The following is an 8,822-nucleotide window of genomic DNA, read 5'->3' as shown; positions in this document are numbered from 1 at the left end:
GCTCCTGACTGTGAAGCAGAGCGCATGGCTCGCCCTTCTGGGGCCTCTGTTTCCTCATCTGTAAAATGGAGTTAGTAACTGCTTGGGCTCTGAAGCTGGGCTGTTTGAATTTAGCCTGAATCCTGCCTCTGCCTTGTGAAGTTCTCAGTTTGCTCATCTGTAAAATGGTGACAGTACTGGTATAGCTGCGAGGAGGGAACGAGCTGATGAGTATGAATTGGTGCCTGGAAGCCATGGTCGTTAGCTGTCCTGGGAATGGGGAACCTTGTCCCTCCTGGCCCACAGGGCTGGGGCCAGGATCTAAAGAGGACCTAGACAAGGCCGCGAGGCTGTGCGCGTTGGCGGGCACAGCGAGAGGCTGTCGGTCAGCAAAGACCGGGTCTCCCAGCTGCCGGTCCCAGACCCTGACTTTTCCTTGCACACTGGAGACGGGAATATATTATCAAGGCAGGTGCTTCAGACCACAGACAAGCTACCCCTCTCGATGTGGTGTGTTATCCTGCCAAGTAATGTTCTGTGGACACGTGGAAATATATAGTTTGGGGCTGGGGTTAGGCAGGGGTGGGAGAGAGAGACATTGATTATAGAACACTTCTCTTCTTTTGAATTTTGAACCATTTGAATGGTTCAAATACAAAAATAAATATAAGGGGAAGCTTCAGGCAGAAGGAAAGTGGTCCCAGATGGGAGCTTGGATATTCAGGAAGGAAAGTGGGTGACAGAAAGGGAAATACAGAGAAGTACACATGAATCTTGGTTGTATAAAACAATACAACCAATGTTCAAAATACAGAGAGAAAATTAAAATACATGGCCCAACAGCACATGAATCAGGGAGAGGGTAAAGAGAATGAGAATGTTCTACAGGCCTTGCATCGTCCGGGAAATGGGTTAAAATGTGATGTGTGGGAAACATTAATACATCAAGGATGGCTGCTCTGGCTCTCGGCTAACCCTAAAAGAACCATAAATGGATGGAGAGAACCAGTCAATAGAGGGGAAAATTGAATAATAAGGTTGCATGTGTGTGTATAATTTTGAGAATTATTTGTTGTTTATAAACAGAGTCATACTTCACATATTGTTCTATAACTTGATTTTTTGCTCTTAAAATATATCCTGGAGCTCTTTCCACATGGGTACACAGAGGGGCTGCCTGCCTCTTGTTAATCTGCCAGTGTGCATTCCATAGAAGGATGGTAACAGAGCTTGAAATGGGCTTGGGCCTTCCAAAATGGGGCCCTGTGTGCCGCCCACAGAGCCCATGCCGGCTGCAGACTGTGGAACCAAGGAATGCAATACCCCTGGGCCCATCCACAGCCTGGACTGGGGGGGCGGGCAGCAATGAGCAAGAGCTGCTCTCTCCAGGCTCTGAGCCCCACTCCAGCCCCATCAGTCACACAGCAGAAAACCCAGTGTCCAGTAAAGAGAGGCACACACCCCCGGCCCCACATCCCACCTCTGGGCCCTACTGCAGTCAAACTACCCCAGAAAAGAGCTTGTTCCCATTTTCAAGACTCCTGATGCGAAGAATTAAGAGGAAGCCTCAGAGTGGTGTTCAAAGCCCCCAAACCTAAGAAATTAGGCCCGATATATCTTTGGGCTTCACCCCAACCTCTCTTCCCCACAAAGCCTCTATCTCAGCTGGCAAAACACACAGATACACAGAGATGGGTACAGAGATGTTTAGTGCAGTGCTGTTAATAATGGGGGGAGGTGGGGAGGGAGGCTACATGACCCCTCACCAGGGACTGGTTCAGCAGACCATGCCTTGACTCATCTATTCTGTGGGCCACTCGGCTCTTCAGACTTCCCCATCCCCGGTCCTCTCTCCTGCCACTGCTCACTGCCCTCCTTGCTCTCTGCTGAAGCCCATTTTCCAAGCCCCACCATCTCCTGGAAGTCTTCCTTTCCCACCCTGCAGACCCCTAGGTCCTCCTCTGACCCTCAGGGTCCTCACTCTCTGGACAACTCCCACATGGAATCTTCAGGGATGGTTTTGTTGTATGTCTGTCTGTCCTGTTTCCAATCAAATCATAAGCTCCCAGAAAGCAGGGACCAAGGTGTGTCCAGAGGAGCTCTAGACAGATGTCAGAAGACCCATGATTTAGCCCTGTGTCTGCTCTTTTCTCCCTGAATGACTTTGAACAAGGTATTTCTCCCCCTGAGCCTGTCTCAGGGCTCTGTCTTATGTAACCACGAGGAGTGAATTCAAGGTCCTTCCAGGGTCCTTCCTGCTCTCAGAGTCTAAAGTCATTTTGTGCTTTTCTGTACCTTCCTAAAAGGTAATAAAAACTAAAATTTTACATCTTAAGAGGGTTGCACCCACAGTCTTCCTTAATCCTTACAATGATTCTATGAGAATGGCACTTTGTTGTCCCCATTTCACTGATGAGAAAACTGAGGCACAGGAAGGCTGTATCAGTGAAGTTAAACTGGGTTATGGTCAGTACAAACAAACTCTGAAGTCTCTGTGGCAATAAAAGTTTACTTCTTGCTCACACACAGTGCAAGGCTAGGGGTATGGTTCTCCTCTGAGGGTGATTTGGGGACTCAGAGAACTTCCATCTCAGAGCTCTTACATGATAACTCTTACATGATAACCCTGTGGGATACTGCAACACAAACCCATAACCCTGTGGTCCCACACAGGCCACAGTGACAGGGCAAGACAGGGATAGAGGATGTCCACATAGGCTCTTAGCCACCTTTCCTAGAGCAGCACACACATCACTCCTGCTCCCATTTCTCTGGCCAAAACTAGTCAGTCACATGGTTCCAACCTAACTGCCAGGAGACTGGAATGTTTAGTGGGTAAGCACCAAGAATCTGCAGCAGGGAAGTGAAGGAACTTGACCAAGGCCACTCAGGGAGTCCTGGAGTGAAGGATTTGAACCTAGACAACAAGACTCCAGGGCTTTCTGCTTTAATCACTATTGTGCATCATCTCCAAGGAGGTATTAGGTCCACAAGAGCTGGGTAAGAGGCTGATGGTGATGGATAAGGTGTGGTATGATGGGCCAAGGTGAGAAAGGTGAAGAAGAAATAGCAGCCAGGCAAAAGTAACAACAGGCAGCCACCAACCACGGAACAATCCTAATAGTTTCCCTCCAGTGAGCATGTGCAAGGGGCTAGGCATTTTATAAAATGTTCATCTGATCCTCTCAACATCCTGGCAAAAGAAACCTCACTTCCATTCTACAGATGAGGAAAGTGAGGCTCAAGGAGACTGAGCAAACTCCCCAAGGTTGAGCAGACGTGCAGCATCTGGGTGACTCTGAAGGTTCTCACCCATGGAGCTGCAGAGGGCTTCTAAGGGAGGACCAAGTTGAGGCATGAGCTCCCAGTGTGGGCTCTGACAACCCTTCGCTGCCAAAGCCAGAGCAGAAGAAGCCTGGAGGAGGGAAAGGGGAGCTGTTGCCCGGGGTGTACTGAAAACTCTGGGGACAGAGCAGCCCCCAGGGTACAGACCAGTTCCCCAGGCCCGGGCTGCCCAAGGGAGTCCAGATCTGCAGTACGGGCGCCACCTAGAGGCCAAGTGCGGCGCAGCACCTCTCACCCTATGGAACCCCACCCGCCATCTGGAAATGGAGGGAACAGGGGCTTTCCTTTTAGAGAGACCAGAGCCAAAAATGCGGAGGCTTGGTGCCTGCCCTTCACCATCTGCTCCACACATGCCCCATCCCCAGATCTCCTGTCCCAGCCATCCTGGGTCTCTCTCTAGACTTATTTTTATTAAAAATACTAATTGATGGGCCAGGCACTCTTACAGGCTCACTTTGGGACTGACAGTCTAGATTCTTGGGTTCAGTATTTACTGAGTGATTAGCTGGCTGTGTGACTCTGGGTAAGTCACTGCCCCTCTCTGGGCCTCAGCTACTTTCCTTGTAAAATGCAGGTTACATCTAGAGGTAACACAGGGGGCCTAGAGTTTGAATTCCAGCTCTGCCACTTCCTTGCTGTGTGGCCCTTTGGACAAGTTAATTAACTTCCATGTGTCCAGTTAAGTCATCTGTAAAATGGGTGGATGATGCTTATTCAAAGAGCTTTATTATCAAGGTTAAATGATTACTTATATATGTAATAAAGTCTATAATATACCGGGTTCTGAGTCTTGCTCCCTTTCCTTAACTACCTCAAGTTTTAAAGCTGAGGTTAAATGTCCAGGACTTTCCTACCTTTATCCCTAAGAAGGGTGAAGATCAGCCCCTGGATGTCCACACTCCAAACGTGGACCCTGCCAGGGAGACCGGAGACTGTCCAGGAGCCTTGGTTCCTGCAGAGTTCTTTACTCCAGCCAGTGCATGAGGAAGCTTTCCATCTCCTCCTTGGGTCACCTCCAGCTTCAGAGTGAGACTTACCTCTTCACTGCTGTCCTGGTGAATGGCATCTGTCCCCTGGAGTTGCACAGTGTGTAACCTTTGTGGCTGTTCATGGCAGCCCTGAAGTTGAAACTGTCAGTAATTAAAAGTGCACTTGGATGTCAATTACAGCTCAATTAAAAGAAAAAAAGAGAGGAAAAAACTTATCTAAAAAAACAAATGCAATGGGATACAGCCCATACCAGGCACAGCAGGAGCAGAGCAGGCAGAGTCTCTGCAGCTTTGGAAAATCTCAGAAAGACTTGTAACTCCACCCATGACACAGGCCGGATTCTTCATGAGCCCAGTACTCCGCTCACTCTTCCTGGCAGAGCCGAATTGGCATGAGATTAGCTACCACTGTTAACACTTACAGACCACTGTTGATCTCCCTGAGCCTCAGTTTCTTCAACTGTAACATGTGGGTCTAACCCTTGACCTGCTTACCTTCTTTGGTTGTGCAATAAACATCTTGAGTCTTCTATAAACTATCCAGCCCTGTTCAGATGTATTAATCTCCTCCGCACCTCAGCAAATTCATTCACTTATTCGTGACTGAGAACTCAGCAAGGCAAAGGGCTGGGGATATGATGGTGAGTGCAATAGGCATCCTCCTCTGACTACACACCTTAGGGAACAGAAGAGAAAAGATATAATCGGCACCTTCCCAAGGGCACCCCTGCCTCCTTCTCCTTCCCCTGTCTCTGCCTCCTTCTGGGAAAAGCAGGAACCACCAGGACTTCCTTAGCACTTTCTAGGTGCCCAGCACTCTGCTCAGTGCCTCACAGACAGATCACAGCTTTTATTCCATTTAGCAGACTTTGAAAGGGTGGCACTGCTCACCCCATTTTAAGGATGAGAAAGCTGAGACTCAGAAAATGTTTCCTTTAAGCGGAAAAAGCCAGATTGAAATCCAGACCTGTTTGGCTCTTCAGTGAGAGTTATCCCCTGAAATTACAAAGGGAAACAATCACCATTCCTGAGGGCTTCTGATGTGTCAGGGGACGGGCACTTGATGTACTTCATTTTACTTAATCTCCAACCAATAATGCCAGTTAGGCCCACTCACCCAGCTTTACAGATGAGGAAACCGAGGATCCAGGAGGGTAACAGAAGCCCTGTGCTGGCTGACGCCATGGGAGTCAGACAGATTACAGTAATCAGCTAATGCCTGAGCGGCTCTGAAGATGCAAAGCCCTGTATTGAAAGCCTAAGGATGATGATTAAGTCAGAAGGTGGAATTAGCTGCAGTAGAGGGAGCAGGCTGCTGCCATGAGGAGAAGATTAGTGACTTGCTGCCCGATTAAGCTGAAGGCGGGTTGGGAGGGAAAGAAACTGAGAGGTTTACGGTGTCGTTCACGTCAGAGAGAGTTTGTAACTGTTGACCTCCAAGGCAGCGATCACAACGATCACACGGCAGTGCTGAAAGGATGGAGCAGCATCCATAGAAAGCAGGCTGGGTCCCCAGCATCTCTTGCCTTTCTCCCTTTCATCCATCCATCCATCCATCCGTGAAACAAATACCAAGAGTGTGCTAGCTCTCAGGCACTACGGATACAGCCAGGAACAAGGTTCTTGTGAAGCCCCCAGCCGGGTGACAGACATTTAACAATAATCACAGAGCAAGGAATTCTCATTTTTAAGTGTAATCATGGCACTGTGGTTATATTTCATAAAAGAGCCCTAATCGTTCAGAGACACACACCAAGATATTTACAGATGAAATGATGTGATGCCTCAGATTAGTACAGGAGGGGGTAGTGAGTCCAGATAGAGGTGAAAAAAGACTGACCCTGAGCTGGCAATTGTTGAAGCTGGGTGATGGGTACATGAGGGCAATGTATTACTCTGTTTTCTTCTGTAATTGTTCTCAAATTTCCATTTTAAAAACATCTAAAAAAAAGGCAAGTAAGTAATTACAATTCTTGATAACTGCCACAAAGGAAAAACAAATATATGGTGGGGAATTATTATAGAGAGGCCTGATTTCTACTGGAGATCGGGAGTCATTTTTTGGCAGGGTGAGGCAATGGAACATCCTTAAGCTAGTGATTGCTCAAGTGAGCTTGTCTCTTCCCACCCTGAAGGAAGGGCTGGCAGAGCTCTCCCTTTTGGGCATCACCAGCAGCTTTCTGGCAGACCAGAGGGCCTGGAGGACCCAAGACCATGCCCCAGGTCCCTCGTCATTGTGATGGAGGGAACAGGAGACCCCAGGTGCAGACTGCACCCCTCATGGTTCATGACTGTGTCGTGTGCATACATCGCTGTCTCCCATGAGCATCATTAGAAAAACCTTGAGGAAGAGGAGGTGCACTCTCCACTTTACAGATGAGAAAAACAAGGCTCTGAAGAGTTTTTTTTTTTTTTTTTCTTAAGTCCTGCTCAAAGTCAACAGCAGAGCTGAAGATTGAGGCCTGTGCTCTTGTCTGTTTCCTCCACTCACCCCAAACTGTTAACACAGCCATCGTTCCTGGATCACAGGTAGGGGACTAGGGAGAAACTGTTAACAAGAAAGACAGCTGGGACCTCAAGCCCCAGGTGCTGTGAGCCCAGAGAAGGCAAGGGTATCCCTCGGGAGCATACAAGCCTAGAGGGCAGGTGACAAGGCAGAGAGAGCTGGAGTTTCCTGGAAACACGCAGAACCAAGTGACTAGGGCCTCTAACATCAGGGGAAACAGAGTTCAGGGGTCAGCACTCACCCCTGCTCACCCCACCCCCAAGTAGCTCTCTCAGCTGCAGAGCTGGCCAGATTTCAACATCTGCAGAAGAGGCTGCAGTTCTGGATTAAGGGTACATGCTTGGGCACAGAAGCAGCCTGAAGGGCGGGCATAGGGGCCAGCCTTGGACCCAAGGGAACTCAGCACTGGAGTGAGGGTGCCTCTCCAGCTGCGGCCTCTGTGAGGCCAATGCACTCACCATTTCAGTATCCCTTAGTGAGTGCTCCAGCTGTGTCCAAAGGGAATAGGACAACACCGAATTCCTGCCTGCGCAGAGAGAAGCAGCAACGACAAACGGACATAATGTAGGCTGGCCCTCTGCCCTTGCATGTAAGGAGCCTACCCCTGGGACTCAAGCAGTCTTGGGTTCAAATCTTCGAGTTCAAAGCCACTTAGTAACCCTCCAACCCCAATTTCCTCATGGATGGGTGGGGTTGGGAATGAAACAATGAAAACAAAGCCTTTAGCAGAACATTCAGCCTCCATTCAGTGGGTGCCAGTCATCACCCTCCTCCTCACTGTGCAGTGACACCTCCTCCTGCTCTCACCCGCGCTGGTGTTCCTCTAGAAGCAGCCTGAGACAGGGGCTCAAGCGCAGGTAGTTTATTGGAGATGATTCTAGGAAGCCCCAGTTGAAGACTGAGGAAGTGAGACAAGTAAAGGAGGGAGACAAAAAAAAAAAAAAGGTGTGTTATTGAGCATGTTACCAGTGTAGACACGGGAGGTCCAGGCCACGGTGAACTGTGGGAAGCACTGTGGCGTAACAGTGGTTCTCACACTTGAGTGTGCATCAGTCTCTCCAGGGGTCTTGTTAAAATACCAGTTGCTGGACCCCACCACCCAGTGTCAAGTTCAGTAGGTTTAGGGTGAAATCTGAGAGTGTGCATTTCTAACAGGTTCCCAAGTGCTGAAGGACCACACCCTCAGAGTCCCTGATATAAAAGACGTCTTGGTGTGATCCTTCTTGACTGCCAAAGGTTAGCATCTCTGGGTCTCTCAGTGTTTGAAGCCTGCTTCCAACCAAGTGTATTAACTCTCTGACTCTTCAGCTTGCTCACTGGGCAGGCCAAGCTTGCTGTCACAGCCAGAAAAGCCCTACTAAAGGCATTGCTAGGGCCCAGCCAGGAGACGGCCTGTGGCTGGGATGCAGGGCGGTCAAGGGGAGGCGAGAGAAGCCTGCAAAGCAATTTGATGTCTGACTCAAGGACTTCAGCGGGAGCTAAGGGCCAAGGATGCCTTTGGGTAGGGCCCTAGCAACGTGTTCACATGGTCAGATAGTTTTGTAAAATTAGCAAAAGTGTTTTGTAATGTTTTTTCATTCTAAACAAGTTTTCTTTTTTGCACCTAATTTTATATTGCAATTTGTTTTTTCCTAAAAAGGGCCCCCAAATTGTCTACCCTTCAGACCTCATAAAGCCTGGATTGGTGCCTGCAGGTACGAACTCAGACTTCTTTTCCTGAATTGAAATAGGAGCCCACTACTTGACTCAGTAAGAACACAGACCACATGGGTTCAAGACCATCCAGGTTCAAATTCCTGGGTAGCTTTCTACTCTCTAGCTGAGTTACTTCGGTCAAGGTGCCTACTCTGTGGAAACCTCCGGTTATTCATTTACAAACTGAGGCCAGCAACCATGCAAAATCAAATGAAATAATCCCTGTCAAGATCAAATGAAATCAAATCAAATGAAGATCAAATGAAATAATCCCTGTCAAGAGGAGGCCCACGGTACGTGCTCAATAA

This window comes from Bison bison, unplaced genomic scaffold, assembly GCF_000754665.1.
Source record: "Bison bison bison isolate TAMUID 2011002044 unplaced genomic scaffold, Bison_UMD1.0 scf7180017864309, whole genome shotgun sequence".
Taxonomy (NCBI): Eukaryota; Metazoa; Chordata; class Mammalia; order Artiodactyla; family Bovidae; genus Bison; species Bison bison.
The sequence above is the reverse complement of the archived record's forward strand: the minus strand, read 5'-3'. Positions refer to the sequence as shown.